Consider the following 23,959-nt stretch of genomic DNA (forward strand, 5'->3'; position numbering starts at 1 on the left):
CGTACAGCGCCACTCTCAAGATCTGTACCCGGCTCCACAACATTTACCCAATGGGCAGTGAGGGAAAGGTATCGTCCCTGTCCATGCTTACTGGTCCACGCATCGGTGGTCAGGTGGACCTTGCTACTGACGGCGTTTTGTAGCGCATGTTTAATTTTTCCCTCCACATGATGTTGCAGGGCAGGGACGGCTTGCCTGCTGAAATAAAATCGGCTGGGCACGTTGTATTGTGGGACTGCCAATGCCATAAAGTTACGGAATGTGTCAGTCTCCACCAGCCTGAATGATAGCATTTCAAGGGTCAGTAGTTTAGCAGTGCCAGCATTCAGAGCCTGTGCTCGGGGGTGGTTTGCCGAGTATGGGCGCCTTTTCTCCCATGCCTGTGCTAATGATGGCTGTAGACTGGCCTGGGAGTGTGAGGATGACTGGGAAAGTGGTGCTGTGGGTGGAATTACACTGTGTCTCTGTACAACAGTGCCAGAGATTCTTCCATGGCGATCCTGTGAGGAAGCCGAACCAGCTGTGTGTGAGCTAGAGGAAGAGGCTACAACACGAGCTGAAGAGGTGGTAGGTGGCGCTGTAGGTTGGCCTAGGTCTTCAGTGTGTTTTTGTAACTCCACCACGTGCTTGGTCCGCACATGTTTCCACATATTTGTGGTATTGAGGTTGCTGACACTTTTCCCTCTTTTCACCTTCTGATTACACAGCTTGCATTTGACAAAGCAAATGTCATCTGCAACTGTGTCAAAAAAGGACCAGGCACTGCAAGTCTTGGGAGCGCCCGCTTTGAATTTTGGAAGAGCCATGCTCCTAATGGGTGCCGAAGTGGAGGCTACAGGCAACCAAGTCTGCCCCCTCCCTCTCCCTCCTTTTTGGGCTGTTCGGGGAATCTCTTCCTCAGAGCTGCTCCCATCACCTTCTTGTCCCTCACGCCATGATGGGTCAAGGACCTCATCATCTACACCACCCTCTTCAAACAACTGCTTCTCCTGGGTAGTCTCGACAGCACAGTACGCACCAGAAAGTGGCACCTGAGTCTCATCATCAGATGCGTACTGAGGTGTGCTGCTGACCATAGGCACTGGCCCGCCCGCCTCTTCAGATTCAGAGAGACAAAACAGTTGCGCATCACTGCATACTACCTCTTCTTCAAATTCTCGAATTCTGCTTGGCTGGTCCCCTCTTTCCAAGCCAAGAGATTCAGAGAGCAGAAGTAGAGATGGCTCCTGTCCAGGGCTCTCTGACTGCCTGGGCAATTTGGCAGGTGGTGAAGAGACAGATAGGTGCTCTTCAGTGCTCAGGACCTGAGAGGATCTGGAACTAATTGAAGTCGATGCGTTAGCTGCCATCCATCTGACAACGGCTTCAATTTGGTCCTCCCGCAGCAGTGGGGTACGGCTAGCTCCTACAAAGCTGCGCATAAAGGACTGTTCCCTGGTAAAACTGGGGGATGCTGAGTCACTGGTGCCCGCAGCAGGCACAGAATCCCCACGTCCTCTCCCTGCAGGCACAGAATCCTCACGTCCTCTCCCTGCAGAAACTCCACGCCCACGACCACATGCCTTACTCCCTGCCTTCTTCATCTTGGTAGACTGATAAAGATAGGCAGAAAAGTACTAAGGGCTTAGTGTGCTTATTCCTGAACAGCTGCTAACAGGTATAAGAAACACTAATTTTATAAAGTGTGGACTAGACTTTAATATGAGCTAATGTGGCCTACACAACTGTAAAGTGGAGTGTTTGGTGAACTTTATTTAGTTTTTTTTTGTCACAAAAAGACACTGGATGTGCCTAAAGATGTAATAACGATAGTATCACAAACTTTTTGTAGCTATTACAATGTAGGAAGGTAACCTACAATGCAATAGATGAGGCTGCAAAAAATAGGCTAATACTAATCTGGCTGGGGCTGCAGGGCCCAATGCTGCAGAAAGGCTCCTCTAACTACTCCTATATAGTGTGTTTGGAACCAATTTAGCTGAATACGGATGGAACCACCACACTAATAGGAGAAATCAGGAAAAATTATGAATTGGCAAAAAAGGACAATGTATGAGGCAGTGACACACACTGAGTGCACTACAACCAGACGTGGTTGAAGCACACACTACAGGGTGAGCTGCACTCACACACCAGACCTTGCAGACAGCGGTGAACAGTACAGATGCAGAGCACTGTGCACTAGCGCTGAAAGACCAAAAAAATTTCTCTTATCTACTCCTATATAGTGTGTTTGGAACAAATTTAGCTGAATACGGATGGAACCACCACACTAATAGGAGATATCAGGAAAAATTATGAATTGGCAAAAAAGGACAATGTATGAGGCAGTGACACAAACTGAGTGCACTATAACCAGACGTGGCTGAAGCACACACTACAGGGTGAGCTGCACTCACACACAGAGACCTTGCAGAAAGCGGTGAACAGCACAGAGAACTGTGCACTAGCACTGCAAGGCACAGTGATTTATAAAGTAGCTTGGGTAAAGCAGAATAGACCAAATAGGTAGCTAAAACTGTCCCTCAGAACAACAGCATCCTATCCCTAACTGAATTCACAGCAGAGTGAGCTCAAAATGGCGGCGACGGCTTTTATAGTGCATCATGACATCATTTCAGCAGCCAATCACAGCCATGCCATTAGTTAAGATGCCTACATGCCTAACAGGATGTGCCCACACTTCCTAGGATCCTCATTGGCTGAATAAAATGAAAATGGCTCATTGCATTATGGGAACTTCCGATTCCGGTATACGATATTGCAAAAGTATCGGAATTCCGATACCGCGAATATCGGCCGATACCCGATATTTCAGTATCGGAATGCTCAACACTAGTCACCACTTTTCCAACTTTATAGGTCTCAAAAACACTTTCTCTATTTGACTTCACACTAGCCACCACTTTTGTATAATACTTCTCAAATTCCACACCACTTTGCTTCATCTCCAAAACACCTTTCTTGACCTTCTCCTTCTCTTTCTCCCTTCTTTGTTCCTTCTGAACATCTACTGTTTTCTCTTCTTCATCCGTCTAAGTTCTTCCCATTTTTTCCTTATTATACTTACTCTTTGGACACTCTTTAAATCTGTGCCCAATCTCCATACACAAATTACACTTCATCCTCTCTTCTGGACATGATCTAGACATATGACCTTCTTCAATACATTTCCTACACCTTTCTTCAGTACATTCTTCACACTTGTGACCATATATTTCAAACTTTAAAAAATAGCTTACCACTTACTTTTCCAATGGGATGGATTCTTTTTGTCCAATTTTAAACCTCTCAGGAGGATAGGAGAACTTCCCAACCTCCAACTCCTTAAACTCAAAAAAAATTCCCACTTTCCTGTCCATAATCCGAACTCATTCATTATTTTCCCTTTTGACGTCACAGATTTGGCAAAGCCACTCAAAAACATCAGGCTGTCCTCCTCTGGAACAAGCGGTGAGGACATCTTGACTGTCACCATCTTCTCACAATGAAATATGTGAGGCTGAATCTTAATATAATTAAACTTATCATCCTTCACACTTTGAAAAAAATCCATATACGTTTCCAAAATACTCCTTGTCTCAAAAAAAACATCATAAACCCCTTTTTGGGAATAATCCATAACCGCCACAATGTCTTCCTTTTTTACCTTAAAAAGGCCAAAAACGATCTCCTTCATTACAAACTAGAAATCCATTGTCTTCTGACAATCCTTTCGAACATAAAATCCGCAAAGCGCTCTCTACTTGGGCATATACCGGAATTTCTAACTTAGGCCATAACTCCGCCTTTGTAGCCATGGTTCACCAACAGAATCAGCTATAACCCGAATTGGTTTCGGTCTAGTGTGGCATCCTCGCATCCTGAAAACTCCCTTTGTGGAGATGGCACCAGGACTCCCGTTAAGAAGACATGTTGTCAACCTCTAGATTCCTTACATGACTCCACTTTTCTGCTTGTTGCTGCTGCAATCCACGTGTTTTATATCTGCATAACTCCACCTATTTGAACATACCACCCTCACCTCCCTGCTGTTCCCAAGGGCATCAACACCAGGGGGAGGGAGGAGAACCAATTAACGAAAAAAACGAGCAGCTGTCTCCCCTTAGCACTAGTGTTGCTGATTACTTACCTGCTGCTGTTGGTTGTTCAGCAGACTGAACATGGCTGCTCCTACACAGCCAGATAAAAGTCAGGGGCCCATAGTGACACGCGTAGCGTGCCATTGGCACATTCCATCTACTGCATGGAGACCACCTGGCTGACTCAACAACAATAGGAAGCTCACAGAGACAGACATAGGGAACACGTTAAAAGAATGCCACAGACCAAACTTTTTTTGATATTTTTTATAATCCTCAGGCATAAAATTAAAGAAGTCAATGCTCCACCAGAGGGAGACAACATTTCAGAAAATAACTTGTAGCAGGCCAAAAAAATAATTTTAAGCGCATGGTAATCAGCAACACCTACCTGTTGGGCCAGGTGAATTAAAACCGCTGCAGTTGATAACAAGGGCATTTGCTAACTAGATGGTGTGTGTGCAACAATATACCAAAGGACAGATATATTGTTGCTGCTTATCACACCACCTGTAGGTAGGAAAAAAGGGATAGATAGATAGATAGTATTACATTACATTACAGTACAATGTATTACATTACATTGGTAAAAGCAATGCACTTATAGTAAATGTAACAGAGTTGCACAAGTTGAACCGAAAAGAGTTTGTCATCTGGCTTCTGGAACTTTTAACGTGAAAAAGCAAATGAGGGGAAAAAAGAGCAAAGCCAAAAAATCACCCCAAAACACCGACAAACAAGCAAAAGAAACAAGATGCATTGAATTAAATTCTTTCTGATATTGGAAACTGCATTAGGAAGGGGGTGCACCGGTCCTGGAGGTACTGCAATACCAGGTCAATGCGTGGAGTGGACAGAGCAAGCTCTTTTTCCATCTCCCTTTTCTAAAAATCCATTTAATATATGGTCCCCAGATAGGGGACGTATCAGATATTAAACTGATAAGAACAGATCAGGTTTCATCACAATATCAAACACTCAATAACATAAAACGTATTATTAAGGCTGATAATCATAATATCGAAACCAAAAAAACGTAAAAAAGCAAATACAACATAAAAATTCACATTACAATAAAACACCACACCAAAAACGAATCACCGATAAGCAGTCCAAAGAGAATTGGCCTCCACCAACTCCCTAGCTTTTACATTTCTTCACCTCTGCCTTCATCTTTCACTTTCTCCACAGTTCCATCTGAATCACCCCCCCCAATCACTAAAACAAATCATATCTTCTATATTTGATGCTACCTCTTCCTGATCAGTTGTACTTGCCTTCGCCACACTCTTTTCCGCAACCACTTTCACTTTCTGTGCATTGTTTGTTTCTTCCACCTCAGGGACCTTACCACTCTTCTTCTGCACAACCTCTACTACGTCATGCGATTTTCTCTTAGTCTCCTTCCCATCCTTCCCGGCCTCTTTACCCACGTCAGGTTTCTTCTCACTCTCTGTCTCAGATTTCTTCCTTTTGGGACAGTTCTTAAATTTATGAGCCGGATCACCACACAAATTGCACCTTTTAGGCTGGGGACAGTCTTTAGAAGCGTGATTCCTACTCTTGCAGAAACCACAAACATCTCCCGGGCATGTCTCCTTCTTGTGCCCATATCGCCAACAAATTCAGCAAAAAACAGGCATTCCATCAAAAAAAAAATCACTGTTTACGTTCCCCAATTTAAACCTTGCTGGGGGCGCAGTCATGGCACCATGACTATCCTCTTTAAGCTGAACTAAGAATCTCCACTTACAAGTCCAAAACCCTAATTCACTCAGGATTTTCCCTTTCGATATCACCGAATCACAAAAACGCAACAAAAAAAGTCACAATATCCTCCTCCTCAACAAAGGGGGAGTATATCTTAACCACTACCCATTTTTCCTTTGGAGGGAAGTGCGGGATAACCTTTATCCCCTCTATCCTTTTGTACTTAATATTCCTCATTTTCTTATAAAATGCATACCAGCGATTTTTATCCTGAAAAACTGTCAGACACTCCTCTTGGGGTAATCCATGATAGCAACAACATCTTCCTTTTTTACCTCAAAACGGTTCAAGATAATCTCCCGCATCATATACCGGAAGTCCTTAACCTCACGAAAGTCCTGTCGTACCAATAGACGAATAGTATTCTGGACCTTGGCAAACTGTGTAACTTGATCCATATCTCCATCATGCGATAAAGCAGCCATCCTCCTCTCCAGCAAAAAACACTCCTTCAACAAAAAGGAACCCTTCAACACCGAGGTGTCAGGTAGGTGATCGCCTCTCATTGTTTGGGGACTAATTCGCCTGCCCACAGCAGCAAGGGAGTGAAGTCCCTCGCAAACAGGACAATCCCCCAAGGCCAACAGGACGGGTACCCCAGAAACCTCCAGCCAAAACCAAGGCAGCAACTGTCAGATCACTGCACTTGATCTTAGCCAAAAGGCTGAGAAGTGATAACCCGAATTGGTTTCGGCCTAGTGTGGCATCATCGCATCCTGAAAACTCCCTTTGTGGAGATGGGCACCAGGACTCCCATTAAGAAGACATGTTGTCAACCTCTAGATCCCTTACATGCTTCCACTTTTCTGCTTGTTGCTGCTGCAATCCACTCGTTTTAGATCTGCATAACTCCACCTATTCTAACACACCACCCTCACCTCCCTGCTGTTCCCATGCTTCTCAACACCAGGTGGAGGGAGGAGAACCAATTAACGAAAAAAACTAGCAGCTATCTCCCCTTAGCACTAGTGTTGCTGATTACTTACCTGCTGCTGGTTGTTCATCAGACTGAACATAGCTGCTCCTACACAGCCAGATAAAAGTCAGGGGCCCATAGTAACACGCGCAGTGTTTCATTGGCACATTCCATCTACTGCAAGCAGACCACCTGGCTGACTGAACACCAATAGGAAGCTCACAGAGACAGACATAGGCAGCACTTTAAAAGAACGCCACAGACCAAACTTATTTGATATTTTTTATAATCCACAGACAGAAAATTAAAGAAGTTAATGCTCCACCAGAGGGAGACAACATTTCAGAAAAAACATTGTAGCAAACCAAAAAACTAATTTTAAGCGCATGGTAATCAGCAACACCTACCTCTTGGGTCAGGTGAATTAAAAGAGCTGCATTTGATAACAACGGCATTAGCTAACTAGATGATGTATGTGCAACAATATACTGAAAGGTCAATTATATTGTGCAGCTTATCTCACCACCTGTAGGTAGGAAAAAACACCTAAATCCTTGTCTGATCTGACTGTTTTTCCAAAAGGAAGCAAAGAAGGGATAGAAAGATAGATAGATAGATAGCATTACATTGGTAAAAGCAATGCACATATAGTAAATGTAACAATGTAACAGAGTTGCACAAGTTCAACCGAAACGAGTTTGTCATCTGGCTTCTGCAACTTTTAATGTGAAAAATCTTAAATGAGGGGATAAAAAGCAAAGCCAAAAAATCCCCCAAAAAAACCGACAAACAAGCAAAATAAAACGCATTGAATTCAATTCTTTCTGATGTTAGAAACTGCATTAGGAAGGGGTGCACCGGTCCTGGAGGTACTGCAATACCAGGTCAATGCGTGGAGTGGACAGAGCAAGCTCTTTTTCCATCTCCCTGTTCTAAAAATCCATTTAATATATGGTCCCCAGATAGGGGACGTATCAGATATTAAACTGATGAACAGATTTTTTTTTTTTTTTTTTTAAACATTCAGGTTGTTTTGTAAACAACAGTATGAAAGTCCGCCAAAACCCTCAACTTAGTTGCTTAACTATAACTCATCATCATGGTTAATCTTTAGTCTTTTTATAAATTTATAATGTTTCCAAAAACAGAATTAGTAAATTTTGTACTATATTGCTCTCATGAAGGTGCATAAAATTACTGGTACTTTACCAGATAGTGCCATTTCAGGACCTTCCAAATGCCTTCAGCATTCAATCCACCACCTCTACTCTTGTCCCATTTGTATATAAGGTACAACCTAGATAGAATTAACCGTATACAGTCATTTACGGGAAAAGTTTTAGTTTTGAAAAATCACAGGTTTCTCACATCCCAAAGGCTTTCCATGACGCACACCATTATTAACCACAAAATTCTTTAATTCACCTTACCACATGCACCAATACCTAACATAGCCACTCTCCAGTTGATATAACTCACACCTGCTAATTCCTTACACAAACCACCCACACCTTTCCACACACTATACACATACTCACAATCCCACATCACATGTCTCACAGTCTCCCTCGTACCACACCCTTCTCTTGGACATACAGGTGCATCTCACTAAATTAGAATATCATCAAAAAGTTAATTTATTTCAGTTCTTCAATACAAAAAGTGAAACTCATATTATATAGAGTCATTACAAACAGAGTTATCTATTTCAAGTGTTTATTTCTATTAATGATTATGGCTTACAGCCAATGAAAACACAAAAGTCATTATCTCAATAAATTAGAATAATTAACAAAAAACACCTGCAAAGGCTTCCTGCGTGTTTAAAAAGGTCCTTTAGTTCTGTTATGGTTAATTTTTTATATCTAGATTCATTATTTAATTTAGGAAAAAAATTATATTTTTGATATGTCTGAAGTCTCTGCTTAAGACTTACATTGTGGAATGTCTGACTAAGATACTGGTTTCCTGTGAATTCCCTGATAAGAAGGTTTTACGTTGGGCCAAGGGAAGTGTGTTATTATTGATTGTCTATTTCGGTTTACTGTTCAGTTGTATGTAAGAAATGTAGTTCCGCTTTTTGTCTAGCTAATATATGTGTTTGTCGCCACACCTGAAGACTCTACCTGCTGACAAGGCTATGTCGCATGTATTCTCTCTCTCTGCCTTCATCAATGAAGTATTTTAATTTGAATCTCACTGGCAATGTGAAGACCCTTTGCTGTCTATTCCAAAGTTCTCCTTAATAACAAAGAGGTTCTCCATAACAGTTTGTTTCAGTAGGCTCCACAATCATGGGGAAGACTGCTGACTTTACTGATGTCCAGAAGCCAGTCATTGACACACTAAGTAAATTCAAAGTAAATTTTGCATTTCATTTGGAAATCAAGGTCCCAGAGTCTGGAGGAAGAGTGGAGAGGCACACAATCCAACCTGCTTGAGGTCTAGTGTGAACTTTCCACAATCAGTGATGGTTTGGGGAGCCATGTCATCTGCTGGTGTAGGTCCACTGTGTTTTATCAAGATCAAAGTCAGCGCAGCCGTCCACCAGGAAATTTTAGAGCTCTTCATGCTTCCCTCTGCTGAAAAGCTTTTTGGAGATGGAAATTTCATTCTCCAGCAGGACTTGGCACCTGTCCACACTGCCAAAAGTACCAATACCTGGTTTAAAAACAATTTTATCACTGTGCTTGATTGGACAGCAAACTCGCCTAACCTTAACCGCACAGAGAATCTATGGGGGATTGTCAAGAGGAAGATGAGAGACACCAGACCCAACAATGCAGACGAGCTGAAGGCTGCTATCAAAGCAACCTGGGCTTCCATAACACCTCAGCAGTGCCACAGGCTGATCGCCTCCATGCCATGCCGCATTGATGCAGTAATTGATGTAAAAGGAGCCCCGACCAAGTATTGAGTGCATTTACTGAACATACATTTCAGTAGGCCAACATTTTGGATTTTTCAAACTGGTGTTGTAAAGTATTCTAATTTACTGAGATAATGACTTTTGTGTTTTCACAGAAATAAACACTTGAAATAGATCACTCTGTTTGTAAGGACTTTATAGAATATATGAGTTTCACTTTTTGTATTGAAGAACTGAAATAAATAAACTTTTTGTTGATATTCTAATTTAGTGAGATGCACCTGTACATTCGTTCTGATCAAATCTCTTCTCTTTTGCACATCTCTCACAGGCATTATATCATGTAAAGCCATCCATACCACATCCTTCTGTTTATTCGACATATCACATGTACCCAACTTTTCCCATGCATCCGCTACTTCACTAAATCTTAAATCATTAATATTACATTCAATCTCATTCGCTCTCATTTTTTTCATCACCGCTTTTGGTTTCTTAAACTTACACATAGACACAGCCAACAAATCATTCTTTCTAATAAACCTCTCAATCACCTCATACCACACAGGACATTTAAAAGCCACTGGCACACTTCCATCTCTTTTCACTCATCACAACCCATGCAACATCCATCCAGCCATATATTGCATCATATACGCACCTTTGTTCTTTTTTTCCATTAGTACCCTTTAGATACTCATTCAGCAATACATCCAATACTTCAATCGGCCCTTCCATACATGTCACACCATCCATCCTAATCTTACTATCACCAAAGCATTTAAAACAACATTTATCCCAGTTTACCCTAAAAACAGACGAACCACAAAAAAAATCCAATAATAACTTCACTCTACTCATAGACGCAATACTCTCACTCACAATCACCACATCATCCATATATCCCAGCACCTTGACATTCATTCCTTTACTCCCAGGTATTAGCATTCCTCTTATCGCTTTCTCTCTCCTAATCATACATAACAAAGGTTCAATCACACTAACAAACAAAACAGGGGAAAGAGGGCACCCCTGTCTGACACCTGATTTAATCAGGAATTTATCACACAACCATCCATTCACTAAAACTTCACTCGTCCCGTCATCATACAAACATCTCACACCATCCAGGAACTTCTTGGGGAAACCCATTTTTTCTAGCATTTCAAACATAAACACATGCGACACTCTATCAAACGCCTTCTCAAAATCTAAAGCCAACAACATACACTTCTGCTTTCTATCTCTACAGTCTCCCAGCACATCTCTCAACAATAACAGATTATCACTTATACATCTCCCAGGCACAGCACACACTTGATCATCTTTCACAACCTTCCCAATCACTTCACGCATACGGTTTGCTAAAATCTTGCTATGCACCTTGTAGTCGGAATTTAGAAGCGTTATTGGCCTCCAATTCCCCAGTTTTTTCTTTTCACCTTTTTAATAGATTAACACAACCACACCTTCTTTCATAGATTCACACAGTTCTCCATTCTCCCACATATACTTACATACTTCCGTCAGATCCGCACCCATGCACTCCGACGCTTCCACATACAACTCTACAGGTATACCATCTTTTCCCGGTGTTTTGTTTTTCTGAGCACTAAACACCACCTTTCTCACTTCTTCCAGAATCCTCACACAGGTTCTCACATTCATCATTATCCAATTTATCTTCCAAGCTACCTAACACTTCACCCATCAAACCAGAATCAATCCATTTATCCCCATACAGTCTACTATAGAAACCATTCACCTCCTCAATCACACCCTCTCCAGTTATACTCGCGTCACTCTCATCCAACAATTCATCCATATCCGTTTTTTTCCCTTTCATTTTTTTTAAAAAGTATCTGGTACATTTATCATTTTTTTCCAGGTGTTCTATTTTGGTTCTGTACATTATTTCTTTCCCCTTTTTCTCAATCACACGTTTTAACTCATTCTTCACTTCCACTAACAAATCACTCACATCAATCCCAGACATACTGCATTTTTTCAACCATTCAATCCTCATATTTAATTCTTTGAATTTATTTCTATATATGGCGGCTTTCTTGTAGTCCCATTTTCTGAAAATTTTTGGATTTCTTGTTTCACCCAATCCCACCATTCTAACACACATGCAAACCTGTTTTTATAGTATCCCCACCTTTCATACTTCTTTTTAAACTCACTCATCACTCTTTCATCCTCTAGCAACCTCACATTCAGCTTCCATACACCCTTCCGATGCACAAAGCTCCCTTTCTGTCTGAACATACCCCTCAAACACTCGTGGTCCGAGAAGGGGACCGCACACTGCTTAAAACTAATGCACTCCAGATTTTTGGAGAAAAGCATCCTGTCAATACGTGATTCGATCCCCCCTCTGTCCGCCCTATATGTAGGTGGTGGATTGTCCGACCTTAAAGTAGCGGCATCTGAAAAAGAAAAATCCGAAATTAAATGGGATAATTTTTTTCCGGTTACATCACCGTTCTCATCTGTAACACAATTAAAATCTCCAACAAAAATGGTAGGAATCTTTCCTGGCTAAAATAACTGAACCTTTTCCAAGAGAGCATGACGCTCCTCTTTTCCGGTAGGACTATAGATGTTAACCACTCTTACCCGCCACCCCCTATATTTTACTATGGCAATAATGCCCCTCCCCACATGTAGCACTCTGCGTTTCCCAGCAGGATCCCCACACCATCGTTTTTATTTACATTAGAACCAGACCATATGTGCTGTCCATGAGGCCAGTCCTGATCGTTCGGAACTTCCGATAGTCCGCACTCTTGCAAGCAGTAAATGTCTGCTCCCAATGATCTTATATGCCTGAGCACAGTACACCTGCGTCCTTGAGATTTAATTTGCCTTACGTTTAAGGATAAGGCAAATTGCCCACGATGCAGAAATGCTCTGGGTTTCTCCTGAGCGTGTCTACATCTCCCTGGCAGATAAAACGCATGCGGATTTTACATGCATTTTTCCTGCCAGGTAGAAGCGTAAGTAAAGCGTTCTTCACATGCATTTCTGCATGCGGGTTATCAAGCGCTTTTCCAAGCGATTTTAGCATCAATTGGAAAAGTGCTTGACAAGTTGGTCACTCTATATAAATCCATGCAACCGGCATGGATTTTATATAGTGTGACCAAGTTAGTTAAAAAAAAGAATAAAAATGGTAAAAACTAAAAAAAAAAAGATTATATTTACTTTATGATGGCCCCTGGTCTCCTTCTCCGGTCTCCCCGGCGGCTTGAGGTGGTCTAAAAGGACCTTCCATGACGTCATTTAGTCATGTGACAGGTCACGCGACCGCCGACGTCAGCGGTCGCGTGACCCATCACATGACTAAATGACGTCATGGCAGGTGCTATTAGACCATCACGAGCTGCCGGGGAGCAAGTATGCATCGCTATGGAGACTGGGGGCCATCAGAAGGTGAGTATAATGTTTTCTTTTTTATTTTAAATTCTTTTTTTTTTACAGGTACTATGGTACCCGGGTCTGGAGGAGGGTCTCCTCTTCTCGAGACTCGGTTACCATCCACACATTGAATCGCTTAATATCCTCATGTGCACATGTAGTCATGCGGATATTAAGCGATTCAATGCAAGTCAATGGTGGCAATTACACTGGTTGTCCACAAAATTAATGGACATGCTGCATATTTTTCAGCAATGATAATCTGCAGCTGAAATTTACGCAGCATGTGCATAGCACATGCGGATCATCATTGGGGACCATGGGGCACGTATTGCCAAGCGTTTTTTAAGTGAACGTTTTCGCTGCGGAAATTCCGCGGCAAAAACGCTTGAAAAACGCATAGTGGGCACGCAGCCTAAGACATTAACTGTAGCTTTGGAAGCCATATAAGAATTTTTTTATGGAGATTTATACATGTTCCCCATTTCTGTGTCAGTCTTGTCCTTCTGGGGGCTGGCAGCCGGACTGGTAACAGGTGAGGGCAGGAACCCCCTCTAAAAAATTACAATCGGGAGAAAATCAAGTCTGGATAAGTCCGCTCACTCATGGAACTTTCACTGCCCTCATCTGCATAATGATAAGCAAGGCGGGGTTTCTTCACAGCATTCCCCCTGGTCTCTTCAGAGGACCTTGCTGCTATTGTGAAATCCTCCTGCTCCGTTATTTTGCACTTAGTGCCACTGGCACTGACACTCTGCTCATCCTCTTCATCTGCCTGCAGCTTGTCCCAGGAGACATGGGGCGTTCTGCTCAGTGCCTCCTCCACATCTCCTTCACCACAGGCAGACACAAGTACTGGGAGCTGCTCGCTGAGCTCCATGTCTAGCTCCGCCCCCTCCGACGTCACTGGCTCCATAGCTCCGCCTCCCACTCTCACTGCAGATACAGAGGCTGCTGCTGGAGCGCTCTGAGTCACAGGGACGGCAGCACTCACAGGTGTGAGATCCAGCAGCTGATTGCCTGAGGGCAGCTGATTACCTGCAGCTGAGGAGGCAAGTAACTCTTCGCTGACAATGGAGTCAGCTCCATGAGGTCGGCTCTGCTGCAGTTCATTGCTACCAGGGATTACAGGGCTGGCAGAGGCAACCTGGGCATACAGACTGGCTCCACCAGTGCGTGCCCTGCAATCCCTGTACATATGTCCAAACTCCCCACAGCCATTACATACAACAGGGTTGGGGCAGTCCTTTGCACAGTGCCCAGGTAGATTACACCTTCTGCAGAGCATTGCTTCGGGGCAGTTCTCCTGCATGTGGCCATAGGAGTTACATTTGCGGCAGTAAAAGGGGGCTTCAGGGAAAAATAAGTATCCATTATTTCTGCCAATGCTGAAGTTTAAAGGGGGATTGTGGATACCCCCAGGGCCCTGAGGGTCTATCCCAAAATGGACAAAGAATTTGTGCTTCCCATTCCAGAGTCCAGACTCCATGCTAATTGCCCTGTGGGCATACTGTACATAGGCACAATGTCTTTTAAGGAAGTCCACTATTTCCCCCAGGGGGACAAAGGGATTGTGAAGGAAAACCACTAAGGGTATGTCCCCTCTGGAATAAAGGACTGTGAAAGTAAGTCCTGAAAGCAAGTCATTCTCGGCATTATCCCTGAGGGCTCTGTACAGGTTCTGACATGCTCCAACAGTAGAAAAAATAAGCACATACCGTCCGTCTCTCCTGAATTCCTGCAGGCATACGGTCTCCTCCTTCTTCACCTTCAATATGTCATAAAGCACCATATTAACCAGGTATCCCAGCAAAAAATGCATCCTCTTCTCCTGCGCGACCTCGATCCTGAAACCATTACGGACCCGGGCATCCCCGGTCCCTGCGAAGTGGACTACTACTCCCATCCTTTCCTGGTTCGCCTTCTCTCTCCACCACTTTCAGTACAGCATACCTGTACTAGCTTTTAAATGACCAGACCAGGCATACTGCACTTGATCTTAGCCAAAAGGTCGAGAATCGATAACTCGAATTGGTTTCGGCCTAGTGTGGCACCCTCGCATCCTGACAACTCCATTTGTGGAGATGGGCACCAGGACTCCCGTTAAGAAAACATGTTGTCAACCTGTAGATCCCTTACATGCCTCCACTTTTCAGATTGCTGCTGCTGCAATCCACGCGTTTTAGATCTGCATAACTCCTGCACACCACCCTCACTCCCTGCTGTTCCCACGCACCTCAACACCAGGGGGAGGGAGGGCGGTGAACCAATTAATGAAAAAAATGAGCAGCTGTCTCTCTTTAGCACTAGTGTTGCTGATTACTTACCTGCTGCTGGTTGTTCAGCAAACAGAACATGGCTGCTGTACACAATCAGATAAGGGTCAGAGCCTATTGTGACATGTGCAGTGTTCCATTGCCACACTCCATCTACTGTGGCAGGACACCTGGCTGGCTGAACACCAATAGGAAGCTCACACAGACCGCCATAGGCAGCACTTTAAAAGAACGCCACAGACCAAACTTTTTTGGATAATTTTTATAATCCACAGACAGAAAATTAAACAAGTCAATGCTCCACCAGAGGGAGACAACATCTCAGAAAATAAATTGTAGCAAGCCAAAAAACGAATTTTAAGAGCATGGTAATCAGCAACACCTACCTGTTGGGCCAGGTGAATTATAACAGCTGCAGTTGATAACAAGGGCATTTGCTAACTATATGGTGTGTGTACAACAATATACCAAAGGACAAATATATTGTTGCAACTTATCACACCACCTGTAGGTAGGAAAAAACACCAAAATCCTTGTCTGATCTGACTGCTTGTCCAAAAGGAAGGAAATAAGAGATAGATAGATAGCATTACATTACATTGCATTGCAATACAATACAATACAATACAATACATTACATTGGTAAAAGCAATGCACATATAGTAAATGTAACAGAGTTGCACAAGTTCAACCGAAACGAGTTTGTCATCTGGCTTCTGCAACTTTTAACATGAAAAAGCAAATGAGGGGAAAAAAGAGCAAAGCCAAAAAATTACCCCCAAAAAATGACAAGCATGCAAAATAAACAAGATGCATTAAATTCAATTCTTTCTGATTTTGGAAACTGCATTAGGAAGGGGTGCACCGGTCCTGGAAATACTGCAATACCAGATCAATGCGTGGAGTGGACAGAGCAAGCTCTTTTTCCATCTCCCTGTTCTAAAAATCCATTTAATATATGGTCCCCAGATAGGGGACGTATCAGATATTAAACTGATAAGAACAGATTTTTTTTTTTGCTTTTCATTCCTGGAAACCCCAGGTACCATTTATTTATTCATATAAACCAACAAAACAAACATGACAAACATCAATTTACATTTTCACAGATTGCCATAAATGTAAACACCATTTGCTCAATAACTCAACATTTCTTTGCCTATCCACAAGAACATATAAATACATATCATTCAATATCAACTAAAACATCATTTACAGACAAAACTTCATCTTTAAACAAGATGTTCCTCGCTTTCCAAATAGCCAATTTAACAGAATTAATAATTTTCCATGCCATCATTTTCCCACCCAAACTGGAACCTTCCAATAGACCAAACAAAATCACCTCATAATTCAAGTCCGTTATATTTGATATCTGGCGTATAAGGGGAAACATCTTCCTCCAAATTTCTTTTGAAAAAGGACAGGTCCCAAGTGCACCTTGCTTCATCTGACAATATGTCACAAGGTAATTACAATATCTCATTGCGGGTCTAAGTCTTGGATTAGGACCAGGACACAGAGATAGGACTAGCCGGCACCTACTTTATTCACGATGAATTTGTGATATGTATCTAATTGTTATATCTCAGGCTAGTAATACGCTTATTAGTGCACTCTAAGGTCCAGCACAACTATCAGGATATCTTATTAATTGTTAATCTGCCTGGGACCCTGTGTCTCCCCCTTTCCTTCACTATGGTGGATCCTCCACAATCTTTTCCATAGTGTTGTTGCAGCATTTCTCACCCCATTTTATATGATCTCTTTCTGTTCTGTATATTTATATAATATTGAATAAAATTTATTATTGTTTCATAAAACCGTTCCCCCGTTTTTTTTTATTTCCTGTCTGCTTCTAATGATATGCTATGATGATTTATAATTTTTAGTCAAGATACACATAACAGGGAATGCCTTTTTGGTATTCTATTGCGTTTGGGACTGATTTCACTTTATTAAGTGTCATGGTTATAGGTTTATAGGTCCGTAATAAGTGTCTAACAGATTCATCATCTTGGCAGGTTCCTCTAGGGCATTTTGCAGATCGAACCAAGCCTCTGTGATGTTGAAAAGATCGGCACGGTAGGCAATCATGTACACAATTCCAAGCAAAATCCTTCTGCTTATTAAAAAGAAAAGGACAATTTATCATTTGCCAGATTTGTTTACATTTATTATCACTGTATCCCTGTATATCACATATACTTTCTTCCATTTTAAATTGACACAATAAAGCTCTACTATCCCTTAAAACTAACAATGAAAACTTATCTAACCCAAAATTAACAATGCTTTTCTCTAAGATAACATAATTTTTTGGAAAATTAAAATTATAAGGATGCTGCAAGGATATCTTAAATCATCCATACTTCCGAAAAAGAAACCCTAAATTAAAACGGATAATTTAAGACCAATCATGCTCTTTAAAAGCTGCATGTAAACAAAAGCAAAAAAATTTAACACATAAAAATCTCTTAAAATTAGGAAAATCTTCACCACCTACTTCTTTACTCTTGCATACTTTTTCTCTCCTTAATTTTTCCATTTTAGAAGACCAAAAGTAAAACAGGCCTTATTAATTTTAATCAACATTCTCTCTTTTGGGGGAAAAACTTAACTCAAATATAGCAGCATTGGCAAAATTACCATTTTAATTATTAAAACCTTACCTTCCATTGTAAGTTTTCTTAATCTCCACATACACAATTTTTGATTCATTTTCTGAGCTACAATATCCCAACTATTTAATCCGTCATTCTTAAAATTAAATCTTATTCCTAAAATATCGATCATTTCCACTACAGGTATTGCTGTATCCTCCAAATCAAACTCCCCCACTTTTAAAATATTACATTTATTACAATTTACTTTAAAACCCGAAGCTTCACAAAAATAACATATCTCCCTTAAAACCCGCCTAAGTGAAAGTGCATCCGTACAAAATATTGCAATATCATCCATATAGCTTATAACTTTAGAATATATTCCTCCTCCACCTGGCAATGCAACTCCCCTTACCTGCTTATTTTTCCGAATTGCACAATGTAATGGCTCCAAAGCACATACAAATAACATTGGGGAAAGATGACATCCTTGTTTAACCCCAGAATTCAAAGATATTTCTTTTGTTTTAAACCCATTAATTAAAACTCTACTAGTGCAATGAAGATAAAACGCCTGTAAGGACAATAAAAACTCTTCAGGTAGACCCATCTTCTTGAGAACCTTAAAAAGAAATGTATGTGAAATTCTGTCAAAAGTTTTCTCAAAATCAACTGTAAGGATTGCTAATTTAAGTTTCCTTTCTTTTGTATAATTAATCACGTCTCTAACCAGATTCAAATTATCCCAGCTACTTCGGCCAGGAATCCCACATACTTGATTCCTATGTACAATCTGACTTACCACACCTTTTAATCTATTAGCACTAGTGATGAGCGAGTACCGTAATATTCTTAATCGCTATACTCGTAACGAGTACTTTGTATTAATTGCGTATTCGTTCCGAATAGCGAGTACAATGTAAGTCAATGGGAAATGCGAGTAATTTTCTGCTGGACCCTACAAAGGGGTCTGTGGGCCTGCGGAAAAGCCTGAAATGGATGGGAAAGTGATGAAACAGAATGGGAAGAGCCTGGAGAATGGGCCTGCATGCATTTCTGACTCGCATATGGTTTCTGGGAATAAGTTTGTCGCAGTGTTACGCCACTTTTACAGACACACAATAACAACTACCAAGCCTAGCCTAAATTGCATTTAACAGGCCAAAAAATGCAATATCAAGTATATCACTTGTGCAAGTCAAAGGACAAAGGATATATGGTGCCCCCCTCCAGGATGGGTTGGAAAAGCTTCTCCAAATGGCTCAGAGATTTTGATTGTACATATTCCACCAATTACATAAGAAGAGAAGACTTATTGATACTGTACTACTTGGTCCAGTGCAGAATGTGCAGCATCGTATTTCCAAAAATTACTCCTGGGGCTGTGTCATAGGTGCAGGGAGATTCCATGACAAGGGCCTCCCTTGTCAAACATTATGTACGATAGAGTACTGTAGTAATTGTGGCCCTCAATTAAAGTTTTCAGAGGGCCATCAGTCAGTCATCAACAGTTAGGGGATACATATTCAATAGAAATTTACACTATCTCAGTCACATTGTGGTACAACCCGTAACAAGGGTCTCCAATGACAAATATTAGTTTGGTAGGACCACTGTACATTTCAGATTTGTCCACTGCACAGTGTGCATAGGGTTTCTAAAAATCAGCCCTCTGGGCTGAGTCATGGTTGAAGCAGGAAGGGCCTCCAATCACAAATAGTAGTTAGGCTGGAGTAGGAATACTGTCCTGGTTTGTCCACTGCACAATCTGCATAAGGTTTCTAAAAATTAGCCCTCTGGGCTGAGTTATGGTTGAAGCAGGAAGCCATCATCACAAGGGCCTCCAATCACAAATAGTAGTTAGGCTGGAGTAGAAATACTGTCCTGGACTGGTTTGTCCACTGCACAATGTGCATAGGGTTTCTAAAAATTAGCCCTCTGGGCTGAGTCATGGTTGAAGCAGGAAGCCATCATCACAAGGGCCTCCAATCACAAATAGTAGTTAGGCTGGAGTAGGAATACTGTCCTGGTTTGTCCACTGCACAATGTGCATAGGGCTTCTAAAAATTAGCCCTCTGGGCTGAGTCATGGTTGACGAAGGAAGGAAACTTTTTTTATGGGAGGGGGTGATGTTAACACCTGTAGCATGAATCTGCATTTTTGGTGAATTTAGGTTGGCTTGGTGTCATCTGTAGGGATTACAAACTGTGGAGATATCCAGTCCTTGTTGAATTTAGTTAGAGTAAGTCTGTCTGCATTTTCCGTGGAGAGGCGTGTGCGCTTATCAGTGATGATTGCCCCAGTGGATCTGAAAACACGTGTTCAGCTTAGACACAAAATAATTAAAGGGAACTGAAGCATCAGAAAGGATGCACGTATGGTCACTTAAGCACCCCTTGACCATGTTCTGCAACTTATCCCTCCTTGGCATTGTTACAGGCACAGATAGCACTTGCTGTTGTGCTGGTTTATTGAAAATTGCCCAATTTGTGCACATTTTCCCCCCCAGTCTGTTGGAGCTGGTGTTCGTGTCGCTCCCCATTATCCCTTGGTGTTGAAAAGAGCCGATACCTCTGCCACCAGCATTGTCCAAGGGTGATGTTTTCATCAACTGATCTACCACAGTCCTCTTGAACGATTCCATTGTAAAACTCTTTGATGACTCCAAAAGGAGATAATTAAATTTCTCCTTGTACCGTGGATCGAGAAAGGTGGCCTACCAGTATAGGTTGTTGGATAAAATGTGTATCACGCGAAGGTCTTGCCACAGACGCTTACACTGAACTGTGCCATGTGGGCCAAGCTGCAAAAAGGCAAATGTTCTGTGTCCCCAACAGTAGAAACATTACATATCCTCTCCTCATGCTGACTGGCCTCCTTCTCCTTCACCTCCTTCTCTCCAGGCCATCCAGGCTATCCAGGCTGGGAAGACATGTTGGGTGTCCCCTCTGTAGCATTACGAGTCCCCTCGGTAGCACAGAAAAACAAGTCTTCTCCCTCCTCATCATCCTCACCATCACCCAATGTTGCCTGAGAATATTGGCTAGGCTGGGTAGTATCACCCATTGGGAAATCTGGCTCCATACCAACATGCTGGGCACTCAAAGCTTCCTCTTTGAGATTCTGCAGTGATTGCTTCAAGAGATACAGCAGAGGGATGGTTACTCTGATAATAGCCTGATCACCGCTCACGAGGTTGGTGCAGTACTCAAAGTTCTCAAGAACCTCAAAAATGTCAGCGATCCACACCCACCCGACAGTTATGTGTGGTGGCTGACTTTCAGTCTGACAGGCATGCTAAAGCTGGTATTCAGCTACTGCCCTCTGCTGTTCACTAATCCTCGCCAACATATGATAGGTGGAGTTCCACCACTTGGGCAGGTCACAAATGAGTCAGTGACTTGGCAAATTCAAGCGCTTTTGCAGTGCTATAAGAGCTGCAAAAGCGGTATAGGAATGGTGGAAATGGGCGCTATTACGACGCAACTTCTCAAGTAGGTATGGCAAGTCACGGTAAGTTTTCAGAAATTTCTGAACAACTAGGTTCAGCATGTGAGCCATTCATGGCACGTGTAGCAGCTTTCCGACCTTTAAAGCCGCCACCAGGTTACGCCCATTATCGCAGATGACCAGACTGGGTTGGAGGTGCCACGGGGAGAGCCACTGATCGGTCTGTTGTTTTTAAGCTTGCCACAGCTTTGCTGCAGTGTGTGCTTTCTGACCTAAACAGATCAGCTTCAGCAGAGCGTGTTGCCGCTTTGCCAATGCGCTGCTGCACAGGTCCCAGCTTGGCAGTGATGGGGAGGGTAATTCAGCAGAGGATGAGGAGCAGGAGGAGGGGAGAGAGGAAGTGAAATATGAAGAAATGTATCATCCCTGTCCACAACAACTTGTCCAGGTGTCTGTTGTTTGGTGGACCTTCCCTGTTACGGCGTTGGTGAGAGCACGGTTCAGATTACACAGATTACGTGCTTGTGTAATACAGGGACGGCACAATGGGCAAAATAGTGGCGGCTGGGAACACTACACTGTGTTCCAAATTATTATGCAAATAATATTTTCTCAGATTTTCCCAAATTACCTATATGAATTGCAGTCATTGTAATTTTCCAGTCAAATAACTATTAGAGTACAATTGAAAGGTTTTTGTACAAACTGCCTATAACAGTATATTTTAAAAAAAAATAAACTCAAACTGCACTCAAAATGCATGTTCCAAATTATTATGCACAGCAGAGTTTTCAACCTTTTCATTTTAATAAAGAACAAAAAAAATGTCATTTTTGAAATTATAAGCATTAGCAGGTTATTACAGACTGAAATCAAACAGTTTTCAACTCAAAACTTTATTCTAGGTGATGTTACATTTGCACATAGGACGGCTTGTTCGAAAGGAGCTTCTGATCTCTCTCGTCCATTGAATTTGTCAGGTTTTGGATGGTTTCTGCTTCAATTGTTTTGCATGAGGACAGAATACCCTCCCAGAGCTGTTGCTTAGATGTGAACTGCCTCCCGCCATCATAGACACTCCTTTTGATGATGCTCCAGAGGTTCTCAATGGGGTTGAGGTCAGGGGAGCATGGGGGCCACACCATAAGTTTGTCCCCTTTTATGCCCATAGCAGCCAGAGATGCCGATGTGTTATGTGCAGCATGAGACGGGGCATTATCATGCATGAAAATGATCTTGCTGCTTAATGCACGGTTCTTCTTCTTGAACCATGGAAGGAAGTGCTGTTTGAGAAACTCAACATACATTATGGAGTTCATCTTTACCCCTTCAGGGATCCTAAAAGGGCCTACAATCTCTCTCCCCATGATTCCAACCCAAAACATTACTCCACCTCCTCCTTGTTAGCACCTAGCCGTGTTTGCATGGGGTGTCCATCAACCAGCCATCCTCCACTCCATCCATCTGGACCATCAAGATCATTTCATGCATGATAATGCCCCTTCAAGATTGGATGGGCCAGCCTTCTGTGCATCCACAGTAGACTGTGTGGTCGTGGAAGATTTGTTGCTGCTTGACAAATGCGTAGAGGCTTTGTCTGCTATCCAAGACAGAATCTGCTCTTGATCTTCTGGCTTCCACACACTTTTACGTTCCAGACCGGGAATTTTTTCCAGGAACATAGTGGATGCATCAAGCTTCTTCTGACCTGACACAGACTGAGTGCCTTCTTGCACACCACGGACACCACCACGTCCACGTCCCCTAACAACAGGCTTTTTTGACATTTTGAGTTTGTTGACAGATTTTCAGATGTTGATGACACAAGCCAAGCTAGCTGCCAAAATAGTGGTTAAAATAGGCTGGTGCGTGCTTTGTAGCAGGCAGCAGGAAATGTTTGGACTACTGCTTTGTGCAGGGCTATCAAAGGTTTTTTAAATGGACTAATACGGACAGAAGGCAGGCTGACACCCCAAAATAGTGGTTAAAATGGGCTGGTGCGTGCTTTATAGCAGGCAGTAGGAAATGTTTGGACTACTGCTTTGCGCAGGGCAATCAAAGATTTATTATGTAGACTAATATAGACAGAAGGCAGGCTGACACCCCAAAATAGTGGTTAAAATGGCCTGGTGCTTGTTTGTAGCAGGCAGTAGGAAATGTTTGGTCTACTGCTTTGTGCAGGGCAATCAAAGATTTTTTAAGAGGACTAATACAGACACAAGGCAGGCTGACACCCCAAAATAGTGGTTAAAATGGGCTGGTGCGTGCTTTGTAGCAGGCAGTAGGAAATGTTAATTCTGTGTGTGCAGGAAACATATTGCTTTGCTCTGACAAGAGCTGTTTTAAGATGGACACAGGAAGAATACTTTATCCTCTCCCTACCTAATACACAAGCTATCCCCTGTACTCTGACTTTGTTGTGAGTCTGCGGCTCCTTTAAGCACAGAACTAGTATACACTGCAGGTAGCCCTTACAAGGGCTTTTGTTTTATCAAGAGGCTTAAACACTCTCCCTAGCAACTCAGTGATCTCTCCCTATTCTTATAGAACGAAGGCTGCAGATGCCA

At 42.3% G+C, this 23,959-nt stretch overlaps 2 non-coding genes and 1 pseudogene across 2 annotated transcripts; all 3 read right to left on the reverse strand.

Moving 5' to 3' along the window:
* Positions 1 to 4,881: 4,881 nt before the first annotated feature.
* On the reverse strand, positions 4,882 to 5,079 carry LOC141150640 (U2 spliceosomal RNA). Its single transcript, XR_012246785.1, has one exon. It is a non-coding gene; the product is annotated as a U2 spliceosomal RNA (small nuclear RNA).
* Positions 5,080 to 7,615: 2,536 nt separating this feature from the next.
* On the reverse strand, positions 7,616 to 7,791 carry LOC141150838 (U2 spliceosomal RNA; annotated as a pseudogene).
* An 8,399-nt stretch (positions 7,792 to 16,190) lies between these two features.
* LOC141150777 (U2 spliceosomal RNA) lies at positions 16,191 to 16,378 on the reverse strand. The gene has a single exon (XR_012246893.1). It is a non-coding gene; the product is annotated as a U2 spliceosomal RNA (small nuclear RNA).
* Positions 16,379 to 23,959: the final 7,581 nt, after the last annotated feature.

Source organism: Phyllobates terribilis, unplaced genomic scaffold (genome assembly GCF_046119375.1).
Source record: "Phyllobates terribilis strain yellow unplaced genomic scaffold, ASM4611937v1 Scaffold_5__5_contigs__length_657084704, whole genome shotgun sequence".
NCBI lineage: Eukaryota > Metazoa > Chordata > Amphibia > Anura > Dendrobatidae > Phyllobates > Phyllobates terribilis.